We start from the raw sequence: 24629 nt of genomic DNA on the forward strand, positions 1-24629 counted from the left end.
CAATTTTGTGTCACATTCTATGCTTGTAGTATCAAAATATAAAAAGGACACCACATTAATAGCAATTTGTAGGATCAAAACCATTTACATAATGCAATAATCAAGTAGATTTATTATAAATTTTACTAAGTTTCTGTTTGGGTTTGATGCCAGGAAAGTTCCCCTCTCTTACTCAATGTAGACAGTTTAACTTCAGTGAACGTACTAAAACGGATAGCATCCGCTCTTAGGATATAAGCTAGCACTATATCTGCAGAATTGATAAGGAAATTATTTTCTCCAAAACAAAGCAAGGGAAAAAGATAAAAAGGAAATGGCACACTTTATTCTTTATGTTTCTAGATGACAATTAAAGCACTTGGGATTAATTGTCTACCATTTTAGTGACCTCATTTTTTACAAAACAAAGTTATCTTAGGAATTCCCCATTCCCAAACTTAGATTATGGCCTCAATTTAAAGTGTAAAGTCTGTGTTTAAACCACACACCCTTTTTCAAGGCAGTAGTTACAAACCAGCAGCATGCTTAAAAGCAGAGACAGAAAATTAATTGCTAAATATTTCATCAGTCTCTGCGAATTTGCTTTGATGTTACAAACCAATATCAGGAAGAGGAGAATAAACACCTTTTTCTGACTTTTTTTTCACTTTGAGTATTTACGGGTTTAGGAAGTCAAATAGGCAAGGACAAACACACACACACACACACACACACACACACACACACATATACTCTGATCTATGAACCCAACCACCACTCCAGAATGCCAAATGTAATGCTTTCCAGAGCTCTAGCAGTCTCTCCCTATACTCCATCAAGCTGTCGGTCCCTAGGATGGATGGCCAGGAAGCCACTATGAAAATTTCAACTTCATAGCAGTAAGGAAAAGGGTAGTAAAAAGTTGTGTATTTGTGTCATGGGCCAAATTCCAGCATCTGGTACCAAGAGACAACACCATCTAGCACACGGCTCCTCAAAGAACAAACTTTGTGAAACATGTATTTAATTTCCAAGATCAACTCCTATTTTATTGAGATGCAGACCTCAATTTCACAAAACTTCATCCTGAGACAGAAACAAGGGCTTAGTAAGTTGGATGCATTTTAAACAGAATATTATGAAAGCAAACAAACACTTAAGAATCCTAACTTCACAAAACTAAAACTTCCTATTATTTAATCTTGAACATTTTTTGGTTTATTTTTCTTCTCATTTATTTATTTGTGATGCTATTTTCCTGTACTCTAAAGAGTTAGGTTTTTGGTTTTTGTTCGTTTGTTTTTCTGTTCAACTCTCTAAATAACTACTAATGGCCCACTGTGTCCCAAGCATGTCCTGGTCATCACAGATAGAAATATACATAAGTCAAAGTCCCTTCTTCAAGGAACTCAGCTTAGTCAAAAAGACAGATAAGCCAAGAGGCATTTATAATTCATGTTTTATGTGTTAGCCTCCAATATCATCACCCAAAACAAAACCCCAGAGAGGGAATTAGAACTTCTCCTTCTCTTGGCTTCTGCCTTATTGATTCAATTAGTTCAAAAATTTGCTGAAACACTTAGCTCCTTCTCCATATTTTCCTAAGCATAATGGAATAATCTAGGCCCCACTCTATAAAAGGTTGTACAAGATCTGGTTTACTCCTGAGAAAAGTAAGGCCCAGCCACCCAGCAGGAATGCTTTCAGGATTGGATCATGTTTTTATTCTTGCAATGCACCATTTAAGAGCTACTGTGGTTTTTCTGAAGTTCCATTTGTGGGGCATTAAACATGCAGGCATTCCTTTGTATATTACATTATGCTACATAATACGACTAGATTCCAACGTTTTTACCTTTTCCTCTCTAAAGTAAAAGGCATCTAGGCTTCGGGGTAAAATGTTCATGGTACTCTTTTTTAATGCCCTACTCTTCTCAAGATGAAGCAAAATAACCTCACAACTGTACAGAAACCAACCAACATTCCACAACAAAATTTACTGTAAATACCCAATTTGGGTAAAGAATTCCTAATATCACTGTTTGATTTAATAACTATAGGATACTGCTTCCTCTGCACAGATTTCCAAAACTTAAATAAACCTAGCATTCCTATCAACTGTTTGTTTACAAAAATATTTGACATTTTTTTCTCCTTGGTAGAATTAAAGACTTATTTAGAATTGCACTTGCGAGGAAGGAATGGTTTGATATGTCTGCCATTTCGTATCAAATTTGAATAATATCAGCTGAAAGCGCACTTCATCCAAAAGTCAAGATGAAATGTAAAACTTCACCCATTATCATATTCTTAATGTTTTAAAAACTATAACCAAAATGTTTCTGTAGAACAACAACAAAAATGAGAGCTAGAAGGAAACTTGGCAATCGAGAAGAACTAGATCACTTTACAAATGCTTAATCGAGAAGAACTAGATCACTTTACAAATGCTTAAACTAGAGTTCAAATAGGTTAAGTAACTGGCCCAAGCTAGATCTTAGTTGAGCCAGGACAAAAGTCCAGGACAATGACTCTTATCTAATTGTACTAATGGGCACAATGACCAATTTACAATAATAATATAGTATCCTTCCAGGCTTCCTCTGCAGCCAGTCAACAGAACATAGTCAGGGTCTCTATCTACAACTTTTTCCTGCAGCACTTCTCAGAATCATGTACAATCCCTAATGTCCATGATTTCACTCTCCATTGTACAAAGGAGTCATTAAGTCCAAAAACGAAATGAGAACTCTCTGGAGGATATAGGCAGGGAGAGGACTAGCTTAGCCCAAGGATGGGTCTTCTGGAACAGGACTGAAGAAAAGCTAGGCACCCTCTCCAGCCTAGCATGTTGCTTGCCATTTTCACCAGTAGAGAATCTTTCTTTTTGACTAGAGTTCTCTTCAGTTTTCCCAGAATCTACTCTGGTTTAAAGAACCTCATGCGTGGAGCCCAATCCCAGGACTCCAAGATCGTGACCTGAGCTGAAAGCAGACACTTAACCAATGGAGCCACCCAGGTGCCTCAGAACAAACATTCTTTTAATGATGATCCAGCCTTCCCTTGCCACCCTCCCCAAAAAGCATCCTTCATTACAGATACTCAGACTGCTCCTCATTTTGCAGACAGAGTCTATATAGTCCTATCTCCACACTTTTTTGTTTATGGCATATTTTGCTAGAATGACTATCCCTTTACCCATACCCATTTACCAAAATTCACACTTCCAATAAAATCCTTTTTCCCGCCATATCTCTCTTCTTCCATGTGTCTTTCCCAATCTCTAAATCTAACAATATCTCTAGGTTTTGTTCCTACAGAATTTTTCTTTGTGCCTTTATGTTGCATTTAATGTTGCTTTTTGTTTGTTTGTTTTGGGCGGTAATAATTCTCACAGGAGAATCTACCAACTAGACCATGCAGGGCTGGATCTGATTCATCTTTCAAACCTGTCCATGACCAGCACAGTGGTTGGCACATGGCGCACACTCAAAACACATTTGCTGAGTTTAACCTAGCTAATGTATACACTAGAATCATAGAAGACTTAGTATGATGAATTGCTGATGCTAATCTTAGCATTTCCAGTGCGGTAGCCATTCCACTTGCTCCTCCTCTTTTTCCTCTTCTCCTCTTTGAATCCTTACTGTTGTCATTGTTGCCATTAGTATTCTTATCATTATTATCTTGATCGAGAACTCCGAAATATATTGCCTGTAAGACCTGTCAACATATATGGACATACTTGGCTGCTGTATGAAGTCTATAGGTCTTGGCTCCATTTGGTACAGCACAAGATAGCATCTCCTTTCTTAAATCAAGCAAGAGTCTGAGCAGCAGAGAAAGCCTCTGGTCATGCTTCTTTTTGCCATGGCATATATAAATTATCCCTGACCATTAAGGCATAAAATAAAGTAACCTTAAAAAATGCAGGAAGCTATAAATTACCCTGAAAATGTTTTAATCTCTCACTATCAGCTCTTCTTTGGATCACAATCAAAGAATATCCCATTTAAAGAAGCCCTCATGGGTTTCTTCTCCAGCAGAATGCCTTGCTTCAGATTAATGTCTGGGATGGAGGAAAAGCCATTTATGTTTTGTTATAACATTTCGAAAGGATATATTTTATATTCTCAATTAAACTGTGAGCCCCTTGAATTCATGTTCTGTTTCCACGTAAAAGAACTTTGAGAAGCAGTGGCCATTACCAAAGTTTTATCACAAAATATTGTTGTGTAAAATTGTCCAAACAGCCCTGCTAAAACAGCTGTTTGAACATCTGGATGACTCCATTACAAAAAAACTCTCTCCCAATGAATCTCCGTCCCCCTGCCGTAGGCATCTCCTACACCAAGGTCTTTGTGACAAGTGATGACAGTAGACGCTCTAGTTTTCGAAGTCAACATCACTAGGCTCCTCATCACTGCAATAAACCAAGGGTTGCTTCAATAGAATCCTGTTTAGAAAGTGCTATTTATAAGAATAAAAAAAATTTATTTGTCCACAAAGAAAACAAAATATTCAGACAAAATTGACAACTTATCATGTTAACTTTGTAATATATCTACATGTATATGTGTATTTGTAGACATTTCTACATATATATGTATTTATCTATATATTCTGCATATATCCACTTCCCAACATTCAGACTATCTGTCAGCAGTTTCTTAATTCCTTGCAACCTATATGTGAACTTTACTGTAAAATGAATGATCACATTTATATTTGGGTTCATAAACTGTTCATAAAATATTTTTAGTAGCTTATAAAGTACTTGGCTTATGTTATTATAAAAGGGAGAAATGTAAGTTATACATCTTACTAAAACCCAGGTTTCAAAATATTGCAAATACACATATTTCCACAAACTCATCAGAAGTGGGCCTGGAACATTCTGAAGAAAGCACAGAAGAAAGTTTCCAGGTCTACTTAGTTCTGTATCCTCAGTACTTTAGTCCAGTACTCAGCAACAGTTGGCATTCAATAAATATCTATAAGCTAGATAAACAAAGTAAAAATTAAATCTTTTGGAGGCAGTATGGTATGATGGGAAGAGCAAAATTTGAGTCCTAACTTCAGTCTCTCCCGGATGCAAAATTTGGGGCCCTTGTCGTTGCCTCTCTGACCCCAAGCTTCTGTCACAACACAATAGTGATCCTCAAGGTATGACTGTGAGAATCAAATGAAGACACATGTGAAAGTCTTCTTATAGCAATAATACTACCATCTATTCAGTGCCAAGTATGCACAAAGCAATTTCTATGATATAACCTCTAATTCCCATAATAATTTTTCCAACAGATACTAGTATCTCTGAATTTCAGAAAAAAATTATATACCCAAGTTCCCTAGTTCTGTTGGTTTCAATTTTTTACTTTAATAGGTGGGAGTGGATCTTCCCCTGACCACACTGTAGCCACCCATTTGAAAACATAACATAAAGCAATTTGCCTGTTCCTACATGGTAGCATGGTATCTTGACATTTGTTGGGCATGTCCCCTACCTCATTCTTTTCCTATATAGTCTTCACTGTTCTTGGTCTATTACTCTTTCACATAACTTTCAGAATCAGTTTGTTAAATTCACACAAAAAGTTGGAATTTGATTAAAACGGCATCAAACCTATATATAAATTTGCAAGAAAACTGGCTTTTTTACAAAGCTGAGCCCTCTATCCATAAGCATTTATTTGGGTCTTCTTCACTATCTTCAGTGAAGTTTTTAGAATTTGCTCTATAAAGTGGGTTTCATATCTTATGTTAGATTTGTTTCTAAGTATTTCACATTTTTGATGGTATAGTAAGCAAGCACCTGGACAGAAAGTAGGTAAGCCAGGTTTTGAAGTCAAATCAAAATGTGTGTGAAAGTGCTCTGGAAACATATAAAAGTACACACAGTGGAAGATACTATTATTAACATAATTTTATATCTGGTTAGAGGAATTAGAATAGTCATTGAACACATTTCCTGATTCTGGAAGCCCTGTGTGATATTTAGGTTTCACTTACAGCATGTTACAAAGCATGGCAGGACAATAAAGTGGTGGTAAGAAGCCCAAATAATATGAAATCACTCTTTCCTACAGTCCTGGGAATAAAGGAGAAAAGGAAACTCAAGAACTTGAAGATTGTGCCAGAAATTCCATTTTGGAAGGAGGATGCTGTCTTCAAAGCAGCTAGTGCCTCCCACTTCTCTCTGTTTTGATATACAGCCCGTCACCAACTTTGGTGAAACTATTTCTCATCCTCTACAACAACCTAAGGATCAGATCCCAACTACTTCTGGGGAAATGCCACATCTCCAAGGGCATGTGAGAAAAGAACATTTCAATTTTATGGCACCATGAGCAAAAATGTCATCTAACGGAGCCTGGAGGAAAGAGAAGTAAAATATTATAAATGAACATTCCTTCTTCCTCAGTGGAGGGAAGAAGGAAAGAATTTAGAGCCAGATAAGGAACCCAAGCCAGAGATACTACAGCATTTTACAGCCTGAGGTCACCAGGAGGGGGGCAGGAGGAGGCCAGGATAGAGGAGTAGAGCAAGTGCTAGGCCAAGAAGTGTAGGGGAAATGTGTGGAGTTAGTCCTTGGAGGCTGCCGGGTGAGAACAGGGAAAGTGAAATGGGGAGGCAGCCAGTGAAGGTGTTTGGGGCTGCTTGAGAATATCAAATTTCTTTCTGAGAATAATGGGTCAACATGCACAGTGACAGATTCTAAATCAAGAATAAACTAAAAACACTAGAATAGCCCAGAGGGAGATTGCTACCAAGAGTCCTCTCTCCAGGCAAGATAGGTTACTTATGTCCAATTGCTCCATCCCTGGAATGAAATACATGTGCAAACTCAGCAGATATAAAACAAACAAAAAATAGTAATTCTAAATTTGGGAACTGATTGAAGAGCAGAAAAATGCAAGTTTCAAGACTTGAAAAGGTTGGGGGGATGATATGAGTGGTTGTGAAATTGCAACCGAAGAGTTGTACCATTTATTCAGGGGTTGGTGAAAATTCCCAGAAGGGAACATGTGGCAAAGTTGGCTGTGATGAGTCAGAACTGTATTCACCAATCTCCACGAGCATAACAGGAATTCGGAAAATTCCAGGAGAAAGCATAATGAGGCTACAAACTGGGACCAGGGGACTCCATCAGACTCACATCTTTCACTAAACATTCGAGGCACTGGAAAGCTTTTGAGTCTGTTTTTCTCATCTACCTGAGAAAGCTGAATTGTAGCATGACAGTTTTGCTCTTAGATTGAAGAGAATACATATTTCTTTCCCCTCTCCAGCTCCTAGAAATCAGGAAGTCTCTCCAGTACATTCAGTGACAAGATCTAGGTATCTTTGTTGTTTACTTTCTAACTTGTCAGCTTATTAAAATGGACACTGTCCTAGACAATCCGAAGAGAAGTCTGTATCTCTTTCCCACTTCTGCTGCCCCAATCACAAATCCCTAGACCACAAGCCTGTACATAGATGCATAGATGCCAGTCTGTACCCTAGCATCTTTGAGCATGTCCATCCCAGAGTGGTAGAGATGGCTAGTTTCCTGAGGAGCACAATAACTATAATCAAAATACCGATAAACTAGCATGTATTGAGTGTAAGAAGTCGTTCTAAGATATTACTACACTTTCCCTCACAACAGTCCTATGAGGTAGATAAATACATTCATTATCCATACCTTACAAATGAAGAAACTGAAGCACAGGGAGAGTAAAAAATTTGGCCAAGGTCATATAGCAAGATTTGTACTCAAGCAGGTTGACTCAGTGTTGTCAACCACTGTGTGATAACTTACTGATGTCCAAGTGCAAAAAAAAAAAAAAAAAGGTGCTCAGGGCTTTGGAAAAGAATGTACTTTGTAGTACTAAAGGAAGAGCTTCACTTGACTTTGCAGGTATTTTTCTCTGAGCTCCCACAGTAATACACATCCATCTACATTAACCCATAGCACACTGCTACAGTTGTTTGCTTAAACATCTGTTTCTCTGCCCAGTGTACGAGCCGCTTAAGAGCAGTCACTATATGTTTCATCTAGCATCCTCAATGTCTAGCGTAAGACTGGAATATCTTGGTACTCTATAAATTTTGTTAAAGGAGTGAATAACTTAAAGTCAAATTATTTTTTCATTCTTTCATTATTCTTTTCATTTATTTACTATGGGCCTATTGTGGGGCCAGATCCCATGCTGAGTACTGTGAAAAACAAAACGAATTGGTCATAGTTCCTGCCTTCAATATGTTCTCATTCTAGTCAGAAAGCCAGATGAACACATGGAAAATTTCAATAGAGAGTAAAACGTTCCTTGACAGAATGAAGTATGTGGTATTAGAGGAACATAAAGAAATAGCACAAACCTAGCCTGAGGTTGTCGGTCAAGGTTCCCTAAAAGAGGTTTTGAAATGCCTCCGGGAATTAGCGAGGCACCAGAGAAGCATGGACATAGGCCAGTAAAAACGTGGGTGCATTTGGGCACTTTCATGTGGTTGGATGTTGAGGTAGTACAGATTATGAGAAGTCCATTGCGAAAGAATACTGAAAATGCAACTAGAGGTAAGATTTAAAGAGCAAAAAAGGTTAAACACTGAATTTCCTCCCCGAAGATCATGGGGAGTCATGGGTATGTGGCAAGCAAGCAATAGAGTAGCACTACAAAAGAGATTAGTTCCACTTCAGGCGAGTTGTCAACCAGAAAGCTGGCACCGAGATGTCGGCAGAAAAAGAAAGCACAGGGCCCGTCAGGAATGGACAATAGGTTACAGCCCAATTGTTGCATGTGAAGAAGCAAAACAGCAGAAGATAGCACAGAGTGGCCAAGGAGAGCAGTACTAGAGTCGTACAGAACTGCACTCAAATCTCATCTCTTTCACAGAGTGCTTGTGTGACCTTGAGCAACTTATTTAAATGCTCTGTGACTTAGTTTCTCTTTCTATACCCTGAAAATTAAATCACTAACCATGTAAGATTGATCTAAAGATTAAAGGGGGTAACATGTAAAATCCTCAACTGGAAAGGAAGGTAAGGGTTTCTCTATATTGTGTTGACAAGATTTTGCCAAAAAGCACAGACATTATATAGAGAAACCCTTACTTCCTCCCCATCGGAGCATTATATAGGTTATTTACTCTTCATTCCGATCTTACATGGTCGGTGTTGTTGTTGTCAGAGAACTCAGGATACAACGAAGAGGGGCACTCTGAAGTTTTTCAGAAATATATTTTTCTCTGTACTTACCAGGCTCTAGGCCATTACTCACGTCACATTCAACATCTTCACCCCTCCACTCCACCATTTCCTAAATCCCTATGCTATTTAGGTTTCATCCCTATTATTACCAACACCAGCTGCCCCATTGAAATTGTTCTTTGCTTGGTGTGAAACTCCCTTCTGGGATCCATTCCCTGATGTGCTTTGAGAGCCTCAGCTGGTTAGGAAACCCATTCCCCACCTACTCGCACATCAAGGTACCGATCATCACTCATGTCTTATACCAAACAGGATTCTCACTTCAAGCAGCCTATTGCCAATCATATGGATGAACTGGACAGCCATCAACCATACTAGCAAGAAAACTACAGAAGTATCAGTCCTATTAAATTGTTATTCCTTAGAACATTTACCCCAAGCCAGCACGGTATTTATTTTTTAATGCTTTTATTTCAATTGCTCTAAAGATAACAAGGAACCTGAGTGGTTCTATTGTTTCCTCACTCTGGGTGATGGGTTACTCTGTCTCAGGTCACACAATAACCTCCATTTACCCTAGGCACATGGTGTGCCAACTGGTGGGCTAGCAGGTTGTGGTGGCCCTGGCTTAGAAACCTGGAAGGAGGAAAGTTTCCACTTCTCTCAAATATGTCCAGAAAACTGACCTTGACTTCCTATGGATGATGGCTGGGAAAAGAGGAGCATTTGTGCAAGGAGATAATTAGATTCTAGTCTGTGGCTCTTCCATCCAATCAAGGGCATTTCTTTTAGTCAGGCCTACAACCAGCAAACTTTGTACCCAGGATACTGATTCAGCACACAGTAAATTCTAAAGATGCATATGTATAATAGGAGAAATCCCAGCCCTTGGAGAAAACAAAGACATATTTACAAAATGCAATTTAAAATGCTAAAAGGTACTGCAATAAAAGAATGTCCAAACATTACAGAAACACCAAGGAGAGTGCAAGTATAACACAGGTAAATAACTTCCTTAAATAACAAATTATTATACTGAATGCTTTATTCCATTATCTTATTTAATTATTATAACAATATTATTACATGGACACTATTGTTATCCTCATTTTACATACGAAGAAAATGAGGCTCAGAGCTTAAGACCATACCTTAACCATGCATTGAAAGAAAGAGTTAAGTACAGATTGTTGAATCTATGCAGCACCTTAATGGACCTTAGGAAGGATCCAGTAATACCTCACTTACACACATCACATTCCTACACACACACACACACACACACACACACTTACACACAATCATCTAAATCTCCAAAGAGGAGCCAGAATAGAGCCTAGCAGATTCAGAGATAAGTTTTCCATCACATGTCCCCAAATGATTCAAAAGACTGTGGTCTGAGAAGTCCCAGACTCTAGAGAAATCCTCTTCAAAATGAATTCCTATTTCCAACTTCTTCTCTTGATATCTACTGCCTTAGTTCAGGAACTCATTAGTTTTTGCCTGAATTATTGCATCAGTCTCTTTGGGGTCCTGAGTGACTCCATTCAGTTGTTTTCTTTTTTAATTATTTTATTGAGGTATAATGTACATATAACAAAATATAATAACATGTATAAAATTTAAGTATTTAGTTTGATGAGCTTTGACAATTGTACATACCCCTCTAAACTAAAACCCAAAACAATGTGTAAAATACATTTGTCTTTACCTTAGGTTCTCAATAGTTTGACTATGATATGCCTAGGTATGGTTTTTGTGTTTGTTCTGTTTGGTATTCAAAGAACTTCTTGGATATGTGGGTTAATATCTTTCATCAATTTCAGATAATTCTTAACTGTTATATCTCCATTTTCCTTTCCCATCTCACTTTCTTCTTCTGGCACTTTTAGTCACACCTATTTTATGTCATCTGTTATTATCCCACCTATTCTAGATACTGCATTCCATTTCTTCAATCATTTTTCTCTTCATCTTTCAGTTTGGATAACTTCTATTGGTCTGTCTTCAAGTTTACTACTCTTTTTATTCTACTGAACTTAGTCTATTATTAAGGTCAGTGAATAAATTATTCAATTCTGGTATATTATTTCTAGTATTTCCCTTTTTAAAAAAATAATTTCCATAATTTCCACTAAGTTCCCCAAATATTCATGCATGATGTTCACTTTTTCCTCTAGATCTCCAAATATATTTATCATAGTTCATCTAAAGACATTTTATGACAATCCATCCAGGTTGTCTTCATTTATGTGTATAATTCTACTGATTATTTTTCTTTTTATTATGGGCTCATATTTCCATGTTTCTTTGCATTTTGTATAACCTTTTTATTGTATGGCATATATTGTGTATAAAATCACAATAGGAGTTGGGGTCAATAATATTTACCCCAGAAAAGTGTATACTCTTCCTCTAACATAAGTGCGTTTGTGTGTGAGTATAGGGTCAGTAGGGCCAGAGATGAGGTTGAGTCCATCTAAACTGGGTCTTAATTTTGTTACAGATCTGGGCAGACAGTTTACCACTGGCTTTGAGATGATCTGAAGCCAAGATCAGGACTTTCTCTTCAAAGTGACTTGGGATCTGAACATGGCAAGATTCAGGAGGACGTATTAAGCTCAACAGCCCAGACTACAGATTTCTAAGCCAGGGAGGTCTCTCCCTATTTTATAGCTCAGTCTCCAGCCTTCTAAGTCACTGAGAAGTTATATTTGCATTCTGGGCTTCTGCTCTGGGTTTCAGTGCCTCAGCATATCCCCACTCCCTTGCTTCCCTTCCCTCAGTCTTCAGTGAGCTTCTGCAGTGCCTTCACTGAAAACTTGTTGCATAACAAAAACAATTCCCTCAGCCCTCCTGTTCTACCCATAGTTTTCTGCAAGCCCCTGGTTTGCAGTAAGTAAAAGCTCTGTGTGCTCTGGATGAATCTCACAGTTGTATTCTACCCCTTGTCTTCCATAAACTTTGCACATGAGGAATCAATTTTATGCCTCAGATCTTCATCTTCAGCCCTTCATCTTCAGCCTACTATGTATCTGCTCTCCACAAATACCCATAGGAAAGTGCTGGTGGATGGATAGAGACTTATTCTGGTAATTGGGGATCCTCAGTATTCAAATCCTCATGCCAGCCCACATGTGGCTATTAGCAGTTCATTAAAACTTCAGGTTGTTTCTCTTTACTTCTACAAAGGGTGTCTTCATGGCTCCTTGTTCCACCAAGGTTGAAAGCAACCATGAATCTCTTCTTTTCTAGGAAAGGTTTGCCTCTTTCTGGAATTCAGCTCATTTAAGTTTCTTTGCATCCTTATGTCTTTTCTGGGCTTTAAAAATAGCTTTGATTTTGTGGCCTCCCTGGCTTTTTTCTAATTGTTAAGGTAAAAGTGGTTGTCTCATGCATATTTCTGCATGAGAAATTTCTCATGAAAATTCCTAACCAAAATTGAAAGTCTCCTCCATTAATATTTGACTCCTCAAACTCATCATCCATATATCCCCAGAAGTGATCTTTTAAAATATATCTTATCATGATATGCCCTGATTAAACCTTTCAATGGCTCCTTATTGCTCATATGCTCCTTAGCATGATTGGCAAGACCTTCCATAAATGAGATTTGCTCCTCTTTTCAGCTTTATTTACTGACTTACATTTTATAGCCCAATAATACTGAACTATTTCTAGAGTCCATTTATTCACCATGATGTTTCTAAGCTTGGAATATCCTTTCCCCCATATTTTGCACTGGGTTAACTCTTAATCATTGTTTAATACTCAGGTCAGGCATCACCTTTACCAGGACTGCTTGCACACTACCTCCTCTCTTCCCCCGCCTCTCCAAAAAGTTTAGATGTGCCTCTTCTGTGCTTTCACAGCCATAGCCCCGTGTATACATTGCAGCCATAATATCTAATATGGATTCATCTAATACGGAAGAGACTTCCGTTTATTTATTTATTTTTAAGATTTTATTTATTCATTTGATAGAGAGAGAGACAGCCAGCAAAAGAGGGAACATAAGCAGGGGGAGTGGGAGAGGAAGAAGCAGGCTCCCAGCAGAGCAGGGACCCCGATGTGGGGCTCGATCCCAGGACCCTGGGATCATGACCAGAGCTGAAGGCATACGCTTAACGGCTGAACCACCTAGGCGCCCCAGAAGAGATTTCCATTTAGACAAAGGACTGACTCCTAGTACATGTCCCACGTACAATAATTTCATTGTATACTTACTGAAATGATGAATGAAAAGAAGGAGAAACATCAGATTTTCATTCCAAAACTATTTTAATGACTGCTACGAGGCAATATCCTAGGTACTAGATATACAAAGTGAACACGGCAGACAAAAATCCCTATTCTCATAGTTTTTTAGGTAACTTCTATTTAAAATACAGAAAAGAATTAAGAATATTGAATATTAGGAGTTCTGGGTCAGGGCACTGATTTGATAGGATGCAATAGAAAATGGACAATTTTAGACATCAAAAAATAAATTAAATATCATCCAAAGACATTTTTCCCTACAGGACAAAATCCACGGTCTGGTCTCCTATTTCCCTTTCCTCAGAAGCCTACCCTCCCAGGCCACCATGGGCTTATTCACTAGCCATACTAAGTCACTCTCCATTTTCTTCATGTTTATCTGTGTTGACTGTGCATTATATGCTCTCATTTTTCAGGCCTTTTCTTCACCTAACAAACCACTATGTTTTAAGATTATCCTCTCTCAAGCATTACTTCCTCTAACTGCCACCTTTCAAGTACAGGTAATCCTTTGACCATTCAACTGGCATCATTTTATTATAGATATCTGAATGTTAAAATGGAAATTTCAGCTCAGATCTTAAGGCAATAGATATTGGATATTAAGTGGAAAAAATATAATGGACAGAAGCAGTTGGAAAGGTCTTTCTTCCTTAAGGTGAGGAAAGTCTTTCTGGAAGGATCACACTTCACCTTAACCAGAAGTTTTTATAAAAGCATTATGATGCAAAAATCTGGAAGAAATAATTCTAGGCAACAGAAACAAGTGTCGAAGAAATAAGCTTGGTGAAGTTGAGGAATAGAAAGAGCAGAATGATACAAGATGAGATCAAAGGGAATGGTTAGATGATAAAGAACTATTGGAAATAGCAAGGAGATAGAATTTTATTCAAATGTTTTTGGATGCCATTGAAAGGTTTTAAATAGGATTATAAAATATGCTGAAACTTACTATTAATCAGAGAAATGTGTGTTAAAACAAGATACCACTTTACAACCATCAAATTGACAAATGTTAGTAAGTTGGACAATAGTGGTGTGCCTGGGTGGCTCAGTCAGTTAAGGTCTGCCTTCAACTCAGGTCATGATTTTGGGGTGCTGATATCCAGCCCCACATGGGGCTCCATCCTTACCAGGGAATCTGCTTGAACCTCCCCCTCTGCCCCTCCCCCACTCGTGCTCGAGCGCTCTATTTCTCTCTCAAAAAATAAATAAAATCTTCAAAAAAATAAGCTGGACAATATCAAGAATGAGTGAGTAGAGAGAAGTGTAAATTATTACAACTACCTTGTGGAGTCATTTGGCAACTCTTGTGAAGTTAAAGACATATATACCCAGAAATTCTACTTCTAATGTATGAAATAGAACAATGGTTCTCAAACTGGGGGTACTAACCCATTAATAGAACATAAAATCAACGTTGTAGATAAAGAGTAACACTTTTATAAGACAGAATCACATAGCATACTGTAACATAGCATGGCAAAAAACAGGAAATAATCAGAAATTATCAGAAAGTAATCTAGGTAAGTATTATGAGATTTCTATTTCAATCATATAAATACATAGGAATACAAAAGACAAAGGTTATAATGTAAAAAGTATGTCTTACTGCATTATTTTTTTTTAAATCACTACTCTAGAGAAATTCTTGCACATGTACACAGGGAAGCATCCAAAAAGGTCAGTTACAACATTTTTTATATTTAGTAAAAATTAAAAACAATTCCAATGTTGATCAACACAGAAAGGAATAAATAAACTTGTGATACAACCATATAGTGTGTTTCACAGAAGTGAAACTTAAAAACTAGAGCCAAGTAGGTGAATCTCAAAAACAAATCTGAGAGAAAAAAAACTACTTGATTCAAATAATGTAACATAGTTCATACAGTAAAAAAAAAAAAAAAAAGCAAAAAAAAATCCTATATCTTCTTTAGCAATACATATAGAAAAAACATCAATGCATTCATGGAAATGACATTCACTAAAGTGAAAATAATGGCTACCTTTGAGAGCAAAGGAGAAAAGGATAATGGGCAGGACATTCAGAAAGTTTCCCTTCACTTTCACTGTTCAGTTCTAAAATTGAGAGACAGATACATAATTATCCATTATATGATTCTCCACAATTTCTGTATGTTCAAAATATTTCATAATAAAAAATTAATTCTGCTTGCCATGTGTGGAATATGCGGGGATGAAAGTACTGAAAGCAGTAGCCCACAAGAGGTGTTGGCAGTGGTCTAGAAGAGAAACAATGGAGATGCAGGGTTCATAGAGGCAGTATGCCAGACCGGGAGAAGAAATGTTGGATCTATTTTGGAGGTGGAATGAAAGGCTTTGATTGTGAATTAGATGGGAAAGGGAGTGGTGAGAAAAAAGACAAAAATTAAGACTGCTTCCTGGTTTTCACCTTCAGTAACTATTGGGATGGTGTTATTGGCACAGGGAAGACAGAAACAGATTTGGAAGGAAAAATCAGAAACTTCAGTTTGGATTTGTCCAGTCTTAATTATCTATTCAGCATCCAGTGGAGATGTCAAATAACAATTGAATATAGAAGTTTAGAAGCCAGGAAGTTACAAGCACACACATATGGTTCTGCTCTTTAATGTGCATCAGTATCTTTGAGGCACTAGGTTCTTCCACTTGTTGCAAGAAGACATTCCATGTACTTTGCAATTTGTTTTTGCTTTGAGCCTTAGGATTAAAAATTTCTTTTTATCTTTAGTCTTCCATCTTGAAGCTTCCAAACATACTTGAAGAAATTTACCCACAGATAAACCTTCTACTTCTAAAGGAGTCCAGCAGTCAACAGCAACACTAAGCTACACAGCCACTACTGGGCCCTCCTTCACTGTTACAAACATTTATGGACCATGAGCAAATTCTACACACAAGCACTCTGCAGGATTCCTTTGGGAATGAAGTTTTCTCCCATACCATCACTGCCCTGAGGACATGAAATATGAAATATAACAGAAACCAGAGGATACACATAAAAATCATCCCACAACATCCAACTTTTGTTAAATATTCTGGAGTGCCTATTATGTATTAGGCACTACCCTAGATCTGGGGATTGTAACAGTGAGTTTGACACTTATGCTGGTTAGGGCCAAAAGGCAAATGAAAATAAAGTTACATCTCTAATAGCAAATGGAAAGTAAACAAAAATAAGGAGTCTGATAATTAAAATAGTAGAATATCCTCTAGATCAAGGATCATCACCCTTTTTCTGCAAAGGTTCAGATAGTAAATATTTTAGGCTTAACAGGCTACATGGTTTCTGTTGCAACTACTCAATTATGCCTAGATCCACAAAAGCAGCTACAGATAACATGGAAAAAAACAAACATGCTTTGTGCCAAAAATTATATTTTTATGGACACTGAAATTTGAATTTCATGTCACTTTCACACTCACAAAACACTAGTCTTTTGTTTTTTTTCAACTATCTAAAATGTAAAAACTATTCATCAGTCACAGACCATACAAAAATAGGAGGTAGGCTGGATTTAACCATGGATATTGATTGCATACGCTTGCTCTAGACCAACTTCATAATTCTACTTCAGCCATAAGGGTAAGTTACATAATTTGCAGGGCCCATTGCAAAATTAAAGTGTGTGGGGATCAAACATTATTCAGAATTTCAAGACAACTATAGCCGAGCATTAAACTAAGTGTGGGGCCCTTCTGAGTATGGAGCCCTGTCTGACGGGCTCCATGAAGGTGGGCTGTCATGTATTTATATCTTAATTGCACTTCTATTTTCCTGGGTATAAATTGACTGTCATAGACATGATTTTAATTATGTGCCCCTGGCATCAAGTATTTATTTGAATTCTGTACTGCTGGAACCTGACATAGTGTCTGGCACAGAGCAGGTGTTCAAACCAAAGATGGTAGGATGAAGGCAGAATGCAGGAATGACTACAGTTGAATGTTTTGTATCTTTTGTTTCTTGAACCACCAAGAAACAATGATATGTTACTGTCACAGAATGGTATAGTTCCCTTGAAAACCCACCCAGAGGCCTAGAGATATGCATTTCTGGAGTTTGCAATATGAAACCAGCTTGATCTTTCCTTGCAACATTGAGCTCTCTTTCTGTAGCCTCATCTCATCTCTTCTCCCACCGGGTACCTCACTCTCCAGGAAGAAGCACCCACTGCTGTTTCAAACATGCCAAGTCCTCTCAGTTCCTGGAGTTTTTGCACGTTGCTTCCTTTTCCTGGAAAGACTTTCACCACCTTCACCTGGGGAAGCCTCGGTGTCCTTCACAGCTTTGTCATCTTGTTCCAGAAGCCTGTCTTCTCACAATGCTCCCTACAGGCTGCACTGGGTGCCAGGTGCCGCTCCTGCATTCCCCAGACTTCCTGTCCCTGTGTCAGAGCGCTAATGGGGAAGCTTTGAGACTTGTTCCCCCGCTCCTCCAATAGAGCTGGGCCAGCTTGTCAGAAGCAGGGATCACAGGGCATTCATCTTTGTCTCTTAAGCACTTGGCACGCAATAGGTGTTCAATAAATGTTTGATAAATCAGTGAGTGAATGAGTATATTGAAAGGCAGCCTAGTAAATGTAGTCTGCCTAGGTCTTTTATTTATTTATTTATTTATTTATTTATTTATTTATTTATTTATTTAAGATTTTATTTATTCATTTGACAGAGAGAGAGAGCATAAGCAAGGGGAGAGGCAAGGAGAGGGAGAGGGAAAAGAAGGCTCCCTGTGGAGCAGGGAGCCCAGCATGGGGCTGTATCCCAGGACCCTGGGATCATGACCTGAGCTGAAGGCAGATACTTAACCAACTCAGCCACCCAGGCACCCCTGCCTAGGTCTTTTAAAGGCTTATTTCCCTTGGTAAATCAGAACTAAAACAATAGCCTGAAGCCCTCCCCTCAGAAGAACAGCAGCTTACAAAGCTCACAAAACTGGCACAGTCCTCCCTTCGAGGAGTGTGGCCCATTGTGGATGGTGAAGGCAGCTGTGGCCACCCAGTGGTCACTATTACAGTTCTCAGCAAAGCCTCAGCAAGTCTGATGGGAAAGTTCTGCATCTGTCTTCCTTTTGTTTCATCACTGATTCATTCATGTAGCAAATACTTATTAGGTCCCAGGCACTGTTCTAGCATGGGGATGTGTCAGTGAACCAAAAAAGCCCCCTTTCTCATTAAGCTCACTCTCTAGTGGTGAAAGTAGACAATAAACAAATAAACACACAATAAATGTCAGATGATAATAAGAATTATGAAGCACAAGAAAAGCACAGTGAGGGACTTGGGCGCAGGTGGAGACAGTCCAACTGAGGGTGGTCAGGGAAGGCTGCTCTGACTAGGTGACAATTGAGCAGAGACCTGAAGTAAGTGTGGGAGTGTGTCAGCAGCAGTCCCTGCGGGGTGGCCAATGAACCTCACACTGTCCTTATGTCACGTGCACAGGTTAATGTTGCATGACTGAGTTCACTGGCCAGGATCAAAACCTGGATGTGGTCTAGTTCACAGATTCCAACCTTCAGAGGCTCTTCTCCCTAATTCCATGCTTATTATTTATATAAGACAAAATGCATAAGTAAGGAGATTACTTTCCAATCCAAAAATACTCAAATCTAACATAACTCTCCTTACTAAGGTCAAATGACTTCCCTTTGGGGTGCACATGTATCATCTAACTTCCTTTTTAAAATCTACGCACTAATAGATGTACACCATTCCTAAATTATCCTGCGCCTTCCTTGAAGAAGCATGAGACATTCTTTAAACATTAAGATGATGGTAAGGGATGAAATGTTTGTATAATTTTCCTTTTTGACATCTACCATAGAGTTTACAGGAAATATGATTAATAGTATAAAAATTGTTTCTATCTTTGGCTAACCAGTATCCGGTAATGAATCAACTCATCACAACCGAAGATAACATGTACTCTGTTCAGATTTCTTAAATATGACATGATTGCAAGTGGAAATATTCCAAATCATGAAATATTTACAGAGCAATGAAAACAGTTAAGACACAATAGGCATGTAGGAACGTTGTTCTGAACAGAAAGACAGACAAAAGAAATGCGTGCTGACAGATGAACGGATATATGGACCCTTTATAAGGGCCTAGGACATCTCTCAGGATAGGCATGTCTTCTTTAGGAGTTACTGATTCAGACCTCTTTCTATTTCTGAGATGCAGCAGTCACAGGATATTTGCTTTCACTTTTGGGTTATAGGATAAAAGCTAAAGTGAGAAATAGCTCTAGACATTGGCCAAGAATCATTTAATGCCTTTCTCTCAATCTCTCTCTCTCTCTCCCACCCTTCCCGCATCATCCTGTTCCTCCTCCTCTGTCTTATTTCCTCCTCTTCTTTCTCCTCCCTCCTCTTTCTCTTCTTTCTTCTCCTCTCTCTCTTTCATTATCTCTACCTCTATGTCTCCCCTTTTCCTCCTCCTACTCCTCCTCCTCCCCCTGCCCCCCTTCCTCTCTTTCTGTCTCATTTTCCCTGAACTTGTAGCTTTAATGACTCAGGGTGAAAAATTGTATTATTAGCACATAATATTCAGGGATTCTTTAAAAATATTGTCAAACATAGAAGAAATTAATGGTCAAATACATGCCAAATTTCTACATATCCATTATTAACATGTGAACAATGTATTGTTACAGTATCTAATCAACTTAGACTCTGGGAACTGACTTCAAGATTCCACATTGAATTAATTTACAAAATTTGCAATGACCCAAGTTCCCCTTCAGTGCATCCTCCCTTCCTTCTAGATTCCATTATCACTGGGATAATATAATCAAACTAATATTTTACAATAATAATCCTAATCTTTCACCAACACAGTTAATATTAAATAAACAGAAAGAGTATTTGTAAACAGATGTCAGAAAACTGTTATTTGTGTAAAATTTAGCCCCCCAAATACCATATTATCTTTGGCATAAGATGAGCTGTGAAGTTTATTATTTTTAAGAATCTTTTCATTTTGAAAGAGCATAGCCTACATTTTGTAGGATGCCAGGTATCGTTTGCCTATAATTCAAGAATGGATTACTTAATATTTCTCCCACTGTTCTATGATTCAAGAAATTCTTAATGAGAGAAAAATGCACTACTGTGGTTAATTATTCAAATAAGAGATAAAAAAATAAGAGCATTTCTTTTAATGGTATTTACGATTCCATTGTTAAAAAGAAAACCCCAGGCCCAAGATGGAGTCACTTATGTTAGGTCAAGTCACCAAACCAGGACTTAGTAGCTAATCTAACTGTAGTTTTGACCTCCTCCAGAAACGTAGTCTTCACTGGTTATTCAGGAATTTTCTGGTCAGCACGGATGAAGTAATCTGTCACATGGCCAGTCCCCATCCCCCAAAGGTTGATGAGGTAATCTACATGATAAGACCCTCTGCCTTACCCTCTAAGGGAAGGTAACCTTGCTTGAAACAATCCTTTTCTTTTGCTAATGACTCTTGTGGTACCCTCCTTTTAAAAACCTTCCATTCTCTAAAACTCTTCTTCTGAAGAGCTCCTGGGTAGCACAGTTGGTTAAGCGTCCAACTCTGGATTTCAGCTCAGGTCATGATCTCTCAGGGCCATGATCTCAGGGTCCTGATTTTAGGGTCCTGAGATTGAGCCCCACATCAGGCTCTGTGATGGGTGTGAGGCTTGCCTAAGATTCTCTCTCTCCCTCTCTCTCTCCACCCCTCCCTTGATTGTGGATGCACACGCACGTGCTTTATCTCTCTAAAAAAATAAAAAATAAATAAATAAACTCTTCTTCCAGTTTCCCTCTACTTTCTGGATGTGAACAGCCAGATTCTTAAGAGGCTTTAAGCCAATTAGATTTACTCAGTTGCATTTTTGCTGTTTTAACACTGCAAAACCAGCTTCTTCAGCCACGGTCTTTATTGAAAACAACAATGGACACTTGTATATATCTGCATTCTCTTGTCCTTGGTATCATTAGGGGCCTTTAAGTACAAGAACTGACAAACAGGAACTGTCTCTTCCTCAGGTTTATTTGAACATTTAAAGTATTACTATTACTGACATTAATCTCTTCTGTGAAGGCTCCATTGCCTAAAGACTAACTGCACAATGTATTTACTCATATTTACTTATCCAAAGGCAAGAGAAATGTAAGTGGCTTTTTGGTGACAATAAGCACCTCTTCTTTGTTTATATTTAGTAAAAGCCCATTCTATGGATGGGTGGACCTCTAAACACCATCTGGGAGCCTTAGGAGAGTTCCCTGAATCAGTCAGTGGTGTGAGCAGGCTTCAGACAAGGGACATCTTGGCTAAGTCAAAACACAGTGTGTTTACTTGGTGCTGGCTTTTATTGACTTTCACTAAGAAATCAGGCTTTTTTTTTTTTTTAAGACTTATTTATTTATGGGGCACCTGGGTGACTCAGTCGTTAAGTGTCTGCCTTCGGCTCAGGGCGAGGTCCCGGAGTCCTGGGATCGAGCCCCACATCAGGCTCCTCCGCTGGGAGCCTGCTTCTTCTTCTCCCCCTCCCCCTGATTGTGTTCCCTCTCTCGCTGGCTGTCTCTAACACTGTCAAATGAATAAATAAAATCTTTAAAAAATAAATAAAAAATAAATTAAAATAAAAAAGATTTATTTATTTATTTATTTGAAAGTGAGAGAGAGTGGGGGGAAGGGCGGATGGAGATAATCTTTAAGCAGACTCCCCACTGAGTGTGGAGCCCAATGGGGCTCAATCCTCAGACCCTGAGATCATGACCTGAGCCGAAACCAAGAGCTGGATGCTTAACCAACTGAGCCACCCAGGTGACCCAAGAAATCAGGCATTTTTGGTTCCACTGAGATAAACTCACCCAGGGATGGAGCAGTTGTGGTAGTTTCCATTGACTTTATGTTAATGTTGTTACCAGTAAGTTACCATTTATGACATAATGACTATATGCCAGGCATTCCACTACGTATCTCACATACATTATCTCACTTAATCCTCCCAACCACTAAACCATTATGATCATTATCTCCATTTTACTGATAAGGAAACTAAGACTTTCAGAGTTTAAGATTCAAGGGCACATAGCTAATAAATAGTAGATCAGGGTCTTACACCCAGGTTTGTTCGATTCTATAGTTTAGGTACCCCCCCCACACACATACACAATTCTTTATTGCCAATCATATTTAGTATATAAACAATTGTTAACACAAATTACATATAAAATGTCTCTTTTTTATAATATAGTTAAAAATACTCTTCCCTCTAATGTCAACCTTCCTCTTGAATTTATTAGAACTCTGAAGCAAACACACTGGGCCTTACATCAGGAGAGATAAGTTCTGCCCTTGAATTTACCACCAATTTGCTGTGTGATTTTGGGAAATTCATTTCCCTCTTTGGGCTTTAGTGTTGAGATCTGCAGAATAATGGAACTGAATTATATTATCTCTAGAGTCACTCACCATTTTGAGATTCTGTGAACTGCCCATTGGTTGAGAAAGACTTGTCTTCGTGAAAAGATATATTTTATCACAATTTCAATGATCATGATTTTTCAAATTAATGGAATTTTGAGAAATGAGCTTCATCTTTAAAAATTGAGTTATGGTTGAGAAAAGTAACCATCTGAATAGCCTAGCTATAAAGATGGGAAATGCCAGACATTGTGCTAAGTGTTTTCACTAATGCCATGTCAATTCTGAGATAGGTCCCTTTACTCTCATTTTACAGAAAAGAAGATTAAGGCTCTAAGAAGTCAAGTTTCTTGTCTAAGGTTATGTAGTTAGAAAGTGGTACAGAAGTGACTCAGACCCAGACCCCTTTCTGGAATCACAGGCTGTCAGGGGTGGAAGAGGTTCTGTAAGTCATAGCCTAATGTTCTGTCTAAAATTAAGTTAATCCTGGGCTGCTCAATCCTGTAAGTAACTTATGATCCTTTTTACTGGATATAGGTTTGAAATGTATCCTGCATCTCCTGTGGTTTAGATGAAGAGAGAGGAGACAGGCATAAACTCATTAAAAGGAAAAAAAAAAAAAGTGAGATCCAATGAAATAAAGGAAAACCTAAGTTTAACACAGTGATTAGGAACTCAAGGCTTTGAAACAGACTGACGTGGGTTCAATCTTGACTCTGACACTACATAGATATGTGACAAGGCAAAGCATTTACTTTAAACTCAGTAAGCCTCAGTGGTGTCCTCATCTGTGAAATAGGAATACAGTATCTACTTCACAGCCTTACTATGGAGATTACATGGGATACTCCATGTTAAACTGCTCAGCAGAATACCAGGTACATAGAGAAAAGTAGGCTACTGTTCTTAGGTCTTTCTCAATGAACTAAAGGGGAGGACATAAAACTGTACCCCTTACTTAGCTCTGACCTCTAGGGCTCCAGCCTTCTCCCTCATCCCCCACTGCCATCACAAAGAAATCACATTTCACTAAAGACAAACTGTGCTCATGGTTCAATAACTGGCCTCAATGCTTTAGCCAGTCATTCCAGGTCTGTGTAGCAGTCGCATTAATAACGAACTCTTTAAGAAAAGATGAACAAATATACAGGTACCAACAACCCCATCATAGAGCTTCAGTACTCAATACAAATCTCAGCCTGCTTGACAACATCATCACAAAACCAGGTAGAAACCTATGCAAGCTTTCACTAAAAAATATTTGGCAAGAACTAGGAATGTCAAAAAATGAGGAGGGAAGGCAAAGCATGAGGTAAGGACAGTACTTCAGCCTCAGATATGAAGGAGATGGATGGTTAGTGATAAGGCTATTCCAGTTACTGGTAGCATGGATGATTTGTCTTGCATGAGCTTGTCTAAAACAATAATTCTTATTTACATGCAATTTTTACACTACTTTCCTTGGAAAACATGAAGGCTCTCAGCCCAGTACCTCAAGTTCTTCCAAGGAACAATTAAAATAAATAGTTCTCGGCTACAGCAAGGTGGACAAGGATTGAAATAACCAGAGAACAATAAGGACCGTGGGCAGCAGATGGAAAATGGCGCAGAGACAATAAACTCTGAGTAGAAGCATAACAAGGGAGGGTAATCTCACTAATGGTGGTAACTTTTCCTCTCACTCCAGAAAAGGCCTGATTATTTCCAGGTTGTCTCCTCCAACCTTCTCTCTGTCACCTTTCCTTTTATATGTCAAATTACAAGGGTCTGGAGGACAGGATCACACTTTCATCCCT

This window comes from Ursus americanus, chromosome 7 (assembly GCF_024610735.1).
Source record: "Ursus americanus isolate L20-20 chromosome 7, mUrsAme1.1.p, whole genome shotgun sequence".
NCBI classification, from domain to species: domain Eukaryota; kingdom Metazoa; phylum Chordata; class Mammalia; order Carnivora; family Ursidae; genus Ursus; species Ursus americanus.